Source organism: Panthera pardus, unplaced genomic scaffold (genome assembly GCF_024362965.1).
Source record: "Panthera pardus isolate Hobbes unplaced genomic scaffold, ASM2436296v1 HiC_scaffold_3, whole genome shotgun sequence".
NCBI classification, from domain to species: domain Eukaryota; kingdom Metazoa; phylum Chordata; class Mammalia; order Carnivora; family Felidae; genus Panthera; species Panthera pardus.
Genome location: NW_026526876.1, coordinates 28,321,053 through 28,335,477, shown reverse-complemented (window position 1 = coordinate 28,335,477; position 14,425 = coordinate 28,321,053). Strand labels below are relative to the sequence as shown.

Below are 14,425 nucleotides of genomic sequence, written 5' to 3'. Positions count from 1 at the left end.
GATAATTGTGTCTTCTTTATCACTCTAACATTATATGTATAGTAAAACATTTTAACCATTTGTAAGTGTTGCAGCTTAGGGCATGTCAACCTCTCTGAAGCTTCCCTTTTATAAATTTAATGAAATAATGCCTTTTCGCAATGTCATTATAGGCAGTAAGAAAGACAATATAGTAAAGGATTTAGTATAGGATTTAGCACAAAGGAAACATTTTCTGAGTAATGCTCTTCTCTACCTGTCCTCTCCACTGACCTACTTTGGTGGTTCTTGGACTTTTCCTTGGGAGTACCTTTAGGACAGAGGAATTTGAATGCATACCAGAGGTGTGTGGGATGTAGCCTAAAGGAGCTTCCAAAAGCAAATGTGGAAATTTCCTGATAGTCTCATATTTTTCTTTTAAAATAATCTACATTCTACATTTTTTACACTTGATCTTAGCCAAAAGGCCGAGAAGCGATACATTCTACATTTTTTAATCATAAAACATGTTTTCCAAAAAAAAAATCTTTGAGTAAAATTCCTTCTTCAGGAAAATATGTCTTATTTTCTCCTATTAACATGCATACCCCAGCATATTGCTACCTATCTCTATGAATTTCTAAATGTAAGACATACCACTTAGATCTCTTGGTCTGGATATCATTTTTAGGAAATGAAGATCCTGACATAAGAGGCATGTATTTCCCTGAAGAAATAGATTGAGAATCAATAGGTAGGGATGAAAAATGAATCTGGTTAAAGCTGAAAACTTACTCAGTTCAAAAGAGTGAGTAGTGAGATGGAGCTGGTCAAGCTGTAGTGAGATGAGAAAGGAATACCTTCAAGTAAGAAATAAAGAAAAATGATAATGGAGAAACTAATAGTTTATCATTTTTAAAGCTATGAGAAGTCCTGCAATAAAGGAACCTATTTTGGGGCGCCTGGGTGGCACAGTCGGTTAAGCGTCCGACTTCAGCCAGGTCACGATCTCGCGGTCCGTGAGTTCGAGCCCCGCGTCAGGCTCTGGGCTGATGGCTCGGAGCCTGGAGCCTGTTTCCGATTCTGTGTCTCCCTCTCTCTCTGCCCCTCCCCCGTTCATGCTCTGTCTCTCTCTGTCCCAAAAATAAATTAAAAAACGTTGAAAAAAAAAATTAAAAAAAAAAATAAATAAATAAAGGAACCTATTTTAACTGTTTAATCTAGCACCTCTAAAACTTAATTTGCCAACAGACCCCTTTTTTCTTACACAACTCCCACAAAATCATGACAAGTATTCCAAGGAGCACACTTAGGGACATAAATGACTAAAGGAAGTTATGTCATTTAGAAGGAAAGAAGAGTGGGTGACCGTACAGAACAAAGCTTGGCAGCAATCGTTTTGGCACTGCAGAAGATTATGGAAAAGCTACATTTTAACTCAAATACCCCCACCCAAAGTCTGCTTTAATTTTAAAGAATCATATTTTTTTTTAAAGGGAGGAAAGATTATCATGTGGATCAGAAAGTGGAGTGATAAAGTGACTTGAGTAAAACTTGAAGCAAGAGTATACAGGACACATTCACCTGGTAAATAACATTAGTTTGTCTGGAACAGAGGTTTCACAGAGGATGCTGTGGAAGTGAATACCAGGACTGGATTGGGGAGGTTTTTGGGGCAATGGTAAGCTAAGACGGTAGCCATGGAAAAGGTATATGGAGAGGAAGGTTTTAAGGAATAAGAAAATTGGTGACTGGCCAGTTACAGGATCCAGGAATATGGAAGATCTGTCAAAGATGATGCCAAGACTTTAAGAATGAGACTTGATGTTCTCATTAATAGGAACAGAGAGATTAAGGCAACTGGTTTTGAGGCACCGGGAGTGAGTTTGAGGTGGTAACAAGGTATCAGAGTAGAAATGTGGTTGCAACACTTGAAAAAGAAGTAAGATTTTAAGATATAAATGTGTAAGTTATACTTTAAGAGTAGGTAAAAATTTCTTGAAAATGAGAGAACACATAAACAGAACAGGTGGGAAATGAGTACTTCATGAGCATTTAACAGGCATTTCACTTTAATTCACTTGATTTTTTCAGTAGCAGTTTAAATTTTTATGGCTCTGATCTTACAGATGAAGAAAGCAAGACCTAATCAGGTTAACCAGTAAGCAATTTAAGCATAAGAGATCAGGATTCCAACTTAGGTCTTTCTCTAACTTCTGTACCTCCTCTCAGGGGTGAAGAAGAAAATCTTAAGGAATATCCACTTAAGGGAGTGAAAGGGGAAAACCCATGGCAAAAGAAGGGTGAGATAAATTAAGGGAGAGTCTGAAAGATACTGGGAGAACCAAGGTGGTAAAACTGTTATGGAAGCCAAAGTTTGCGGGGGTTTTAGAGAATACTTAATCACCATTTTCATTCGCTTAGAAGTCAGGAATATGAATTCATACGGGACCATGAATCTATTGTTGTTAAGTGATTGTGCTTTTGGTTTTCCAGAGCCTTAGTCCAGTCTCTTAGCTGCAGTGATCTACATTAGGCAAACAGTATTCTATTTCTTTAAAGAGGAGAAAGGGAGAGAGGCCACCTGAAGCAGGTGAGAGTAGAGAGGGGAGAAGGAAGCACCTAGTGAGTTATCCACAGCCAAGTACACTTCTTGGAGTTCAGTTGGTTTTTTGTGTCTGTAATATATAGTTAGAAATAGGACTCTTCAAGACGTTTGAAGATAAAATAAGTTTCTCTTCATTTAACATCATCCCAATAAATTTCCCATTTTTATTTTAACCTAATTTAAGTTATCCCTAAAGCAAGATGACTATCCTACATTAATTCCTGCAATATGATGTAGTAGTTCATATTCTACCACCTACGAGCTTTGTGATATTGGGTATGTTCTGTAACCTCTCTGTGTTTCAGTTTCTTCATCTGTGAAATAAGTAGAACAGTTCCCGCAGGGTTTGTCAGGATTAGATGTGTTTTTACGGGCAAATTGCTTTCACAACAGCATTGTGAAAACTTACCATATGGTTCATGGTAAGTTACTGAATAATAATAATAATTGATGACAATGTCACTTACTGGCTATTGCAACACCCTGTTTATTTCTTCCTGTACCTATCTTTACTTTTCCTGTTTTTCCTTTGGTGATAAGGGAAAGTGTCTTTACTTTTTCTTGTTAGGTTAAGTTATTAAAGTGAGCAGAGAGTAATTAAAGCTCTGATCAGAATGTTTAAAGCATGCCTAGATTTAGAAAACATCTTGCAGTCAATAGCGGTGGGTACTAGTGTGGACTTTTCTCTGGAACACTGTTACAGTAATCATTAATGTTCCAAGTATTTCAGCGTGAATTTGTGTTACTTCCAGTAGAAATTGGTTTCACAGTCGAACTAAAACAATCCATAAGTGTATAATTTCCTTTACCTTGTTTAAAAGAATCCCCTTCCCCGACAATATGAATAAACAAGTATATTGTCATATTATAATTATATAATGAGAAGCTTAGAATTACGGCAAAATTATGCATTCAGTGCAGAGTGGGCTTTTCATGTTAGCATTTGTTACAAATATAAGTTTTTAATTATTTAGCAGTGTTGGTTAGCATAAATGGCTGTATAACATAGTGTGTGGACTCTGTAACGAGACTGCCTGGATTTGAATCCTGAATGACACTTACTAGTTCTGTGCCCTTGGGCAAGTAATTTAACCTCTCTGTGCCTCAGCTTCCTCATCTGTAAAAAAACAGGTAATAATAGTATCTACTTCATACAGTTGTTGTGAGGATTAAATGAGTAAAATACTTTGAATGGTTTCAGATCATAATTGTCCAGTTGTTGTTAACTTTTATTGTGATTTAGTATGTGTGTGATGTAGGTCTTGTCTCCTTACAAGGCAGAAACCATATTTATCCCGTTTATTATTATATTACCAGTTGTTAGCACAGTGCCTGGAACATAGTAGATGTTCAATAAACATTTGTTGAATAAATCAGTGGAACATTCTGAGCTTACCTAGGACTTCAGTAATACTAGCTTGAATTCAGCTAAGCCGGCCAAAGCAGATAACCTGTGTATAATATTAAATATTCTGTTCACTAAGATTTTATTGAAGTGAAGTCTTGAAAATGCCTGACTCGCCATTTTATTTATTGATCAGACTTATTAAACACTTTTAAACTGAGGCTAGAATTAAGTATGGCAAATCAGGCTCCTTCTCCCCTCTCTGAGGCTCAAGAATCTCTGAAAATATTATAGTGCCTAGAAGAGGAAGAAATAGCTTTATGCCAATTTTGACTTGGTTTAAGAATTTCTTACTGAAAAGTTGCTCTGATGTATGAGGTCAGCTTACCTAAGCTCAAGGCTAGGGGCATACTGTGGTTCTATGTCTCTCCTTTTTAAGTACCGGAAAAGGTCAGATTTAGTTTGGCAAAACTGAGATTAAAAATTACCATTATTTTCTTGTACCCACACCTAGGTTTTCTCTATTGTGTTGGGGAATTCTTTTTATTGTACCCAAATGTCTAGTGTTTTCTACTCTTCCTCTTTCTGGGGATAAGTCATTGCCTAAAGGAACAGTTTTTGTAGCTATGTTAATATCTAGACTATTTAGCTTAGATTATTTTATTTTTTTATGTTTATTTATTTTGAGAGAGAGAGAGAGACAGAGCATGAACAGGGGAGGGGCAGAGAGAGAGGGAGACATCGAATCTGAAGCAAGCTCCAGGCTACCAGCTATCAGCACAGAGCCTGACGCAGGGCTGAACTCACAAACCATGAGATCATGACCTGAGCCATAGTTAGACACTTAACCGACTGAACCATTCATGTGCCCCCAGCTTAGATTATTTAAATTAGGAACTACCTCTTCTACTTCTAACTTAATTTTAATTTTATTCTAATTTTAATTATATAATTTTTCCCAAGTTATGCCTTGGGTTTTGAAAAGACTTTTTTTTTTTTTTTTTTTTTTTTGGTCAATGTTAATCTATCTGAAGTAGTTTTGTTTTATATTTTTAGTATTGCTTTTGACATTTTAATTCTCCAATAGTTTATTGTTAAGAATGTAGTCAGTAAAGTACCAGGTATTATATGGAGATGTTGAATCACTAAGTTGTACATGTGAAGCTAATACCGCACTGTGTCTTGACTGGTATTTAAATAAAAACTTTAAAAAATTGTAGTCATAACATCAGATAACTCCCTTTTATGGAAATCTCTTCATGCTTTAATGTGGTACCCCATCACTGTTTAGGTCATCACTGTTTTTTTAATTATGGACACTGGCTCTTATCAGTTCCCATAGTGGATTGGCAGGATTTTATACTCTGTGTTTTATTTGCAGATATAAATCTTGATAATTGGCACTTTGCAGGCATCTTGATATCTGAAGATATTCAGTTAGACTTCTGAATCCAATCTTACATTATCTGCGTTCTGCATGTAACTGCCCTAGGCAGGATGGCTTAGCTCTACTAGTAACAGTAGAAGCTTTCTTAACTGACCTTCCCTTAACTACTTGCAGGATTAATTCATGTTCTCCATTCCCCTTTAGACACCTACTGACTGTTGTTAGGATGAGGTGGATATTACAGGCAGTTGGCCACCTTCTTACTTACCCAGTTACTTCTGTTACCTTATGGTGGCATGCGCTTACTTAAAGGCAGTTAAATTAATGATATTATAACTAAATTTTTATATATTAGCTAATGAAATATGAATGCAACAAAGAGGGCATTTGTAATGGTAACGTTTTAGGAAAACTATGTTAAAAATTTTGGAAAAAATCAATTAAAATGTCAACAAAGGTAATTCGATTTTTAAAAAAGCTGTAATGAATTAGGATAAAAACACTGAGGGGGATAAGATTGACGGTTTTTAAGGGTACAAACTTGTGATGAGTAGTAAATAAGCCATAGAAATCTAATTACAATATAATGAATATCAACAATGATTTATAATTATGTGATAAATATTGCTGTATCAGGATTTTATTATATAGAAATATATCAAAGCAACATGCTATATACTTTAAATTCATACAGTGTTACATGCCAAATTTATTCAGTTAAAAACATTTTAAAAATCTATCTATACTTAGGTTGTCTAAATTTGTTTTATTTTAAAGACGGGCATCTAGGTGGCTCCGTCGGTTGGGCGTCTGACTTCAGCTCAGGTCACGATCTTGTGGTTTGTGGGTTCGAGCCCCGCATCGGTCTCTGTGCTGACAGCTCGGAGCCTGGAGCCTGCTTCGGCTCCAGGGAGTCTCCTTCTGTCTCTGCCCCACCCCGCTCAAGTTTTGTCTCTGTCTCTCTCAAAAATAAACAAACATTAAAAAAAAATTTTTTTTAAAGAAAATGAATAGACTCTGCATTTTACAATAGTTTATCCAGAAAGACAAATTGGAATTCACATTCAAACAGAAAGGCTTTGGCTTTATATCAGAAGTTTGGTGAATAAATGTACATTTATATTTTAAGTTAAAGAGTTTCATACATATATCATTTTTTGTCTTTTCCCCACTTCTTCCAAAAGGTTTTTAAACTGATCAACTGCTAACTAGTTGCTATCAGTATAGGATAGGAAGACTTCTAGTGTATATTAGCATCATGTTTTTTCCATAGTCCTTTTTTGAGAAGAGAATCCATAGGAATCATAGGATTTGAGAGAATCCATAGATTAGTATGGAATAGGCCTGGTTTAATCTGTATAGAACTTAGGTCCAAATTTAATTGTGAATGGGGATTTGTGTTTAGTAACATGTCACCCCTATCCACTGAGCCTAAATGCCCTCTATCAAACTAGACAGTCGTGTAAAAAGAGTACTCTGTTCCTTGGGGTCGAGGTGCATACCTAAGGTAGTTTACAGAAGTGGTTAAATTCCTGGACCTTGTAGTAAGACATATAAAGTTCATTTTCGAGCATTACCACTCATCGGCTGTGGGACTTTTTACAAGTTATTCCTACTCTTCCAGTTTCCGTTTCATTGTTCATAAGATGTGCATAATAAGAGTTACTGCCTCATAAGAAAGTTATGAGGATAAGCAAACAATGTCTGTCAAGTGCTTTGCATTGTGTGGCCTATAGTGAGCATGGAATATTACCTACGCTATGCCATTCGTATATGCTCACAGTTAGACCTACAAATTTTAAGTGATCTTTATTACTAATAACGTGAGTAATTTTGAAAACTCTTATAAAAACTGTGATAGAGCTACTAAACCTGAAGTAGACCTATGTACAGAAACACATAACCACTAAGAACAAGAGAGTTAGCTTTGTATCTGCCTGTTGTCATTAGTGCAGTTAAATCGAAAAAATAAATTATAGTCACCACCTTCTATTTCCCTTATAGTAATACTATTATATGTCTACACAGTTATAAACTAGGAAATACAATTAGGAAAGCTATTTATATTTCTCCTTCAATATTTAGGTTGTTTCTTTCATCTTTTTTTTAAGTTTATTTATTTATTTTGAGAGAGAGAGCAGGGGAGGGGCAGAGAGAGAAAGAGAGAGAATCCCAAGCAGGCTCTGTGCTGTCAGCATAGAGCCCAGTGAGGAGCTCTATCTCATAAAATGTGATACCATGACCTGAGCCGAAATCAAGATTCAGATGCTTAACCAGCTGAACTACCCAGGTGCCCCAGTTGTTTCTTTCATCTTAACCATTTTATTTTTCTCATTAGGTAGCACCATAAAAAGATTTATTATCTTTTGTTAGCTGTTTTTTAATTCCTGTCTTAAAAGGAGTCAGTATTGACAATTACTTTATAAATCTATTAATTCACTGTTTACATTTCAGGGGACATGGCCTGACCTAATTTATAATTTGAATCTATATAATAATAAGGTGTTTTATTGTGGATATTATTACCAAGCAATTCTACATGTATTTATAAAGAGCAAAATATTTTTTTTCTTGCCATGAGGCTTCCCTGAGAATTTGAAGCTCTGATTTAGTACATTTGAAATTGTATTAAAACTCCAAATTTAGAACTACTTGTTGTAATATATATACCTCCCTGCAGCCTACACTGAGATGCACAAACTCCACTAAAATCTATGAATAATTAATAATCAGTTTCTTTTTTAGAAATCTAAAAACAAAACAGATTAACTTTTTATTCCTTCACAGTTGTGGGAAAATGAATTTAGCAAAGTTTACAATTTAGACAGCATCAACAAAGAGTAAGCTTCAGGGAATTAAAGCTGAGAAACATGGAGCAGATCAGAAGACACAAAATACTGATTGGAATTTAAAATCCCAGGAGAGGTTTTTCAAGAAATGTGACTAAATAGAATTTACTTAAAACAGCTCTAACCAAACTGCTAAGGAATATGTTGTGTTATAGCAGTAGGAATATAAGACTGATTCTCCACTGTGCTTTTTTAGCTCATAGCACAATTTGACAAAGTAGAATGTTTAAAAGCAAGAAGAATGTAATTACTGCTACATAATGTGCAGATTAAAATTGATCATAATAGAGATCTAGACTAAAAAGATTGCTGCTAAGTCTGTGGCAATAATGGTTGAAGATACATAACATAAAAGCTGTTGGGGGAGAAGGAAAATATCAGGATCGTCTGTCGGCTGGGTGTATATTTTGGTTTTTCTTTGTGAACAATCCCTTCTCCACCCCATGAAAAAAGGGAAGGGAAGGATTAAACATTTATCTCTTACCAAATACCACATCGTCATTACTTTTTCAGAGAAAATTTCTCATTTTGTTTTTTTCTGTTTGCATCAGTTGTGTGGATTTGTGTGTGAATTGGTTTTCACCACAGGACTGATCCAAATATCCAGTATTAATGGATGTTCAAGTCAAGTGTAAGCAACTTATTTTCAAGACGTTTTCTGTGACATTGTTCCACAGCTTTCAAATTTTGAAGGAACTTTGGAGATCATCTAGTTTAGAGTACGGTCTGTGGATTGGCACCAAGAGCATCACCTGGAGATATTTTGGAAGTGCAGATTCTTGGGCCCCCCACCAAACTACTGTATCAGAAACTTGAGGATGGAGTCCACCAATCTGCACTTCAACAAGCCCTCTAAGTGACTCTGATGCATGCTACAGTCTGACATTGACTTATCTAGACAACCCAGCTTCTTGGGAAGGTATTTTTCACCAGCTTGTTTCAAATAGAATTACACACTACTTGCTTTTGATATCAATTGGAAGGGGAACCGCAGGCAGTAGGTACCTTTGTGTTCTATCTAGAACAAAATGACTATACTATGTAGATGAAGCTGCCTGGCTATTCTCTCTGTAGTTGAACAGACTGGGTATAAAGTTTAGGGGGCAAACAAAGTACGCTTTGGCCAGAGTTTGGCTGTAAAATGGATTTGCCTTGTAGGGAAGGACTGCAAAGTTCTTAATTACTTGAGCCTGCTTTACTTTAGAATTGGTAGGGAGTAACCGGACTTCCCATAAGAAAAGAAACAAAGAGACATATCACTATTACCATAGGGGAAAGCAGAGACTTAGGTGACATTACCACCAGCATTTGACTCCATTAAGCCTCTTAAAGCTGAAAGTTTGGCACTTCTTTCTCAGTGAACAGGGCGACCTGTTATCGCTGTAGCTGATTTTATTCTTTCTTGTGTCAAAGAAAGGAAGGGAACCAAACATTAGAAGCTTAAAAAGGTTGATGACTGTTGGTCAAAAGTGACACCTTTTTTTTCTATCTTTTTCATTCTCTTTGTACCCTATGTATTATTTTCAGTTATCCTGAGATTAATATAATTTTTAAATGGACACTTACTCGACTTTAGTACACCTCATAATACAGATTGTGCTATGAAAATGTTACTATAACTTGCTCATTAAAAATTCTATTACTTATTTGAGAATAAGATAAAAGTGACTTCCTGGTAATGTTTATTATTAATAGCTATACTGCACTGACCATTTATGACAATAGCAAACTTTTTCTCAATGTAGATAATTTAGGCTTTGTTGGCTAACAGGTAAAATCAAGAATATTATGTAGGTATTTATATAACCACTTAAAATAACTTCTTGAAAAATTTAAAAGCCTTCTTAATTCATGGATCATAAAAAGTTAGATGGCCAGATTTGGCCCACAAGCCATATGACTTATGATATAGAGAGGATCCTTAGATATTCACCCTTCAAATTTTGAGATGGTATAAGTCAATGATTGTATCATATATTAATTATGCATTTCCACATAATACGGTTAACATAATAAACTTGATTAATAAATTCTTTTTCTCCAGAACACTTAAAAAATATAAACATTAGTCCCTCTTTAAATTACCAAACATACCAAATTGCAGAGTTTAATTTTGTGATATTTTACATTAATGGGAAATCAGGAAAATTGGTTCTTGGAGGCTCTTCAAGATAACTTTTGAATACTGTGAAAGTATTATAGAAAGATTTGTAAATTTACATCAATTCATAAATAATAAATTCTTAAGAAATTGATAGTGAGAGAAGAGGGGGAAAAAAGAAAATACATGATAATATGAAGAGAAACTGGCTGTGTTTTATGAATATGTAGAAAAGTCAGCAGTTTGGAATCATGGAGTATTCAGGATTTCAGAACCTAAGTTACAATATCTTATTGCCCAGGAGGAGAGAGGTTTGGTGGACTCTTCTTTGTAGTATTTTGGAAAAATAACCCAGCATGAACCATTTACTTCAGCCAAATAGTATAGGGGCAAAATATGCATAAACAGGTGGCTAGGGCTAGACCTAACAATAAGTCATGAAAGGAAGTCTAGTTACTTGAGAAGAATGTGCTTTTAGAAGATCTGTCTGCCCATTCTTTCTTCTAGGTGATCTAATACATGCCCATGACTTGGAAATATCTTACGCTGATGTGAAGAACTCAGAACTCTCTTTTATGAGCTCCCAGTATTAACCAGTAAATCCAGCTGTCTTGTTGACAACTCCGCATAGATCAGGTTAAGGACTAGGTTTTGAGGAAGAGAAAAAGCCAGTTTTGATGCCTATCATAATGTCTTACATGTTAAAGCCGTCTGGGTGGCTCAGTAGTTAAGCATCCACCTCTTGATTTCAGCTCAGGTCATGATATCATGGTCCTGAGATTGAGCCCTGAGTTGGGTTCCATGCTGGGCGTGGAGCCTGCTTGAGGTTTTCTCTCTCCCTGTCCCTCTGCCCCTCCCCTGCTTTCGTGGGCATGCTCACACTCTCTTTCTTTCTCTCTTTATCTCAATCTCTCTCTCTCTCTGTAAAAAAAAGTAAAAATAAAGTTAGCCAAGGGCCGACTGAGTGGCTCCGTTATTTGAGCGTCCAACTCTTGATTTTGGCTCAGGTTATGATCTCGTGGTTCATGGGATTGAGCCCCCTTTGGGCTCTGCACTGACAGTGTGGAGCCTGCTTGGGATTCTCTTTGTCCCTCTCTGCCCCTCCCCTGTTCTCTCTTTCAAAATAAATATGTAAACTTTAAAAACTTAAAAAAAAATAGTTACCCAATAAATACTTAATGACTTAAAATTTTTCTAATGGGAGAAGCATTTGCTCTCTAATAGGTTTGTGTGTGTGTGTTTTAATGAAAAGTCAAAGTGTACAGAAAGGCTTAAAATGAAAAGCTATAGTCCCTAGCCTCACCCTTTCTCATTGCTAATTCCACTCCTCTAGGGGACAGTCACTTAAACACTTTTGGCTATTTCTTTTGGTAGTTAACACCATGTCTTTAGATTAGCATGCTTCTGCTGACATTTATTGATTAGTTTTAAAACATCTAATGAAACAGTAACTTTATTTGCACTGCTTCCGCCTTTCCTCCCAAATAACTATGTCTCTGTTTTTTATTTTATTGATTATAGCCATAAATGGTTTATTGTTCACTTCTGTATTTCTTTTTTTTAATGTATGTTGGGAGACAGCACAAGTGGGGGAGGAGCAGAGAGAGAGGGAGACAGAGGATCCGAAGTGGGTTCTGTGCTGATAGCAGTGAGCCTGATGCGGGGCTCAAACTCATGAACGTGAGATTATGACCTGAGTCAAAGTTGGATGCTCATCCGACTGAGCCACCCAGCCATCCCTATTTCTATATGTCGTGTTCCATTAGGTATAAGGCACTACTTGATTTCCACTTTGTAAGAATATGTTAACACCCCTGCCCTACCTATCTTGCTTATCTCGGGCTGCTTTCAAGATTTTCTCTTTTTCTTTGGTTTTTAGCAGTTTGAGTACGATGAGCCTAATTTGTTTCTGTTCTATTTATCCTGAACTCCTCGATTATGAAACAGATATGAGATATTTAGCCAATATTTCTTGAAAAATTTTATCTGCCTCGTTTCTCTTCTTCTGAGACTCTAATTACATATATGTTAAACCTTTGGATATCACCTCACAGGTCCGGAGGTGTTTTTTGTTTGTTTTGTTTTTGTTTTTATTTTATTTTAAATATTTTTTAATGTTTATTTTTGAGAGATAGAGAAATAGAATGTGAGCAGGAGAGGGGCAGAGAGAGAGGAAAACACAGAATCTGAAGCAGGCTCCAGGCTCTGCGCTGTAGGCACAGAGCCCAATGTGAGGCTCAAACTCACAAACTGCGAGATCATGACCTGAGCCAAAGTCATTTGCTTAACCTACTGAGCCACCCACGTGCCCCAGTTTTGGTTTTTGTGTTTAATCCTTGTTCTCTGTGGTCTTCAGATTGGGTAATTTTCATTCATTTATCTTCAAATTCACTGACTCTTCTGTCATTTTAAACTTTTCAATTTACTATATACTGTGTGTGTGTGTGTGTGTGTGTGTGTGTGTCTGTGTGTCTGTGTGTATACATACATATATGTACATACTATTTACTGTCATTTAAATTGTCATGTTTAAACATTTAAATACTGTTAGACCTATTCCGTGACTTTTAATTTTAGCTATTATGTTATTCAGTTCTAGAATTTGCATTTGGTTCTTTTTTACAGTTTCTGTAAAATCAGAGATTTTCTTGCCTTTTTTTAATTAAGATTATATATTCCTTTACTTCTCTGAAAATCATTATAATAGCTGCTTTAAGTTTCTTATCTGCTGATTACAGTATCTACAGTATTGCAGGGTTGGTCTCCATCTTTTCACTTGATAATGGGTCCTATTTTCTGGGTTCTTCATGTGATGAGTAATTCTGTGTCCTAAACATTTCATTTAGTAGATATTCTGGATTTTGTCATATTCCTTCAAAGAGCATCACTAATTTTTTTTCTTTTAGCAAGCAATTAACTTGGTTTGATTTAATGGAAAACTCTATCTTTTGGGCATCAGTTGAGTTCAGTTCAATTGTTTTATACTTAGCCAGTCTGTCCCATACAATGCATGGTTCAGCAATTAGCCAGAGGTTTGAGCAGAGTTTACACACAGAATTTTGGCTGCCTCCTTACAGCGCACACTCTCTCTCTCTCTCTCTCTTTTTTCTGGAAATCCTCTTCCCCTAACTTTTCAGTGACTGCTATTCCTACAAGCTCTGTCTTTTGATACTTTAGAGTAGAAAAACTGTTGGTTTTCTATTGGAGTTTTATTGACCCCATGCAGTGCTGTGGTCTGTTTTTAACCCAGAAGCTAAAAAATAAAAATAAAAATAATTTTTTAAAGAGAAACTCATCCAAATCTGTTTTTTGTTTGTTTTTGTGTTGTGTTTTTGTTTGTTTTGTTTTTTGTTTTTTGCAATTGTTAGCTCTCTTCCAGACTGTATTATGTTTAATCTCCAGGGCCTTGAGATAGTTGCTTTTTGTCCGTTGTCCAGAATTTAAAGTCACTCTGTGAGAGGGCCCATCTAGAAGAAGCTTACTTGGGTATACAGAAGCAGAACCTCCCTGGTAGGATTTTGAGATTTTTGTCTTCCACAATATTGAAAGTTTCCCAAGTTATTTGTTTCTAATCATAGAAATATTATCCATTGGGGAGCTGACATTTAGCTTTAGGACGAAATTCTATAAAAACTGACTTTAGTGTTCTTTTCCTTACACTTGTTCTTCCATGCCTATATGTAATTCTGCTTTCTCTTTTCTACACATCCAGTGAGGTACATTATTAACATGACAGAAATTGTATGGAAAATGGATAGACTCTTAAGCAACACTGCTTCTGCCTCCATCTAACTGCCAGCCTTTTTTTTTTTTCAAATCTTAAAGAACGTAATGTGGTGAATAGAACAATATGTTTTATTAGTTTAAAAACCAGGAGTGGGAGGAGACTTATAAAACCCCTAAGAAAAGAAAGACCTCTAAGCTAAGTCGGTGTCTACTTTTGCATATTTATAGATAACCTTCTGATGTGCAACCAAAAAGTAATGCAAACAGTTTATTTCTTTTTGTATTAAGGGAAGTCAGAATAAAAATTTCTGCTTTGATCTCTAACTCAGTGACTTGCCTGGTGGTGTGATAGTTCTGTCCTCCAGTTAACCCATGATCTACTTTCCATCAGACTAAGCAACTCATCTTTCCATACAGCTTCTTGTGTATGACCAGATGACTAATCAGCATG

General features: G+C 35.9%; 1 protein-coding gene and 1 pseudogene across 10 annotated transcripts in view; one reads left to right on the top strand and one right to left on the bottom strand.

The window, feature by feature from the left end:
• The window catches only part of TANC2 (tetratricopeptide repeat, ankyrin repeat and coiled-coil containing 2), a 361,571-nt gene that overhangs the window by 162,759 nt on the left and 184,387 nt on the right, over window positions 1-14,425 (top strand). The window lies entirely within an intron of this gene.
• On the bottom strand, window positions 281-458 carry LOC128774393 (U2 spliceosomal RNA; annotated as a pseudogene).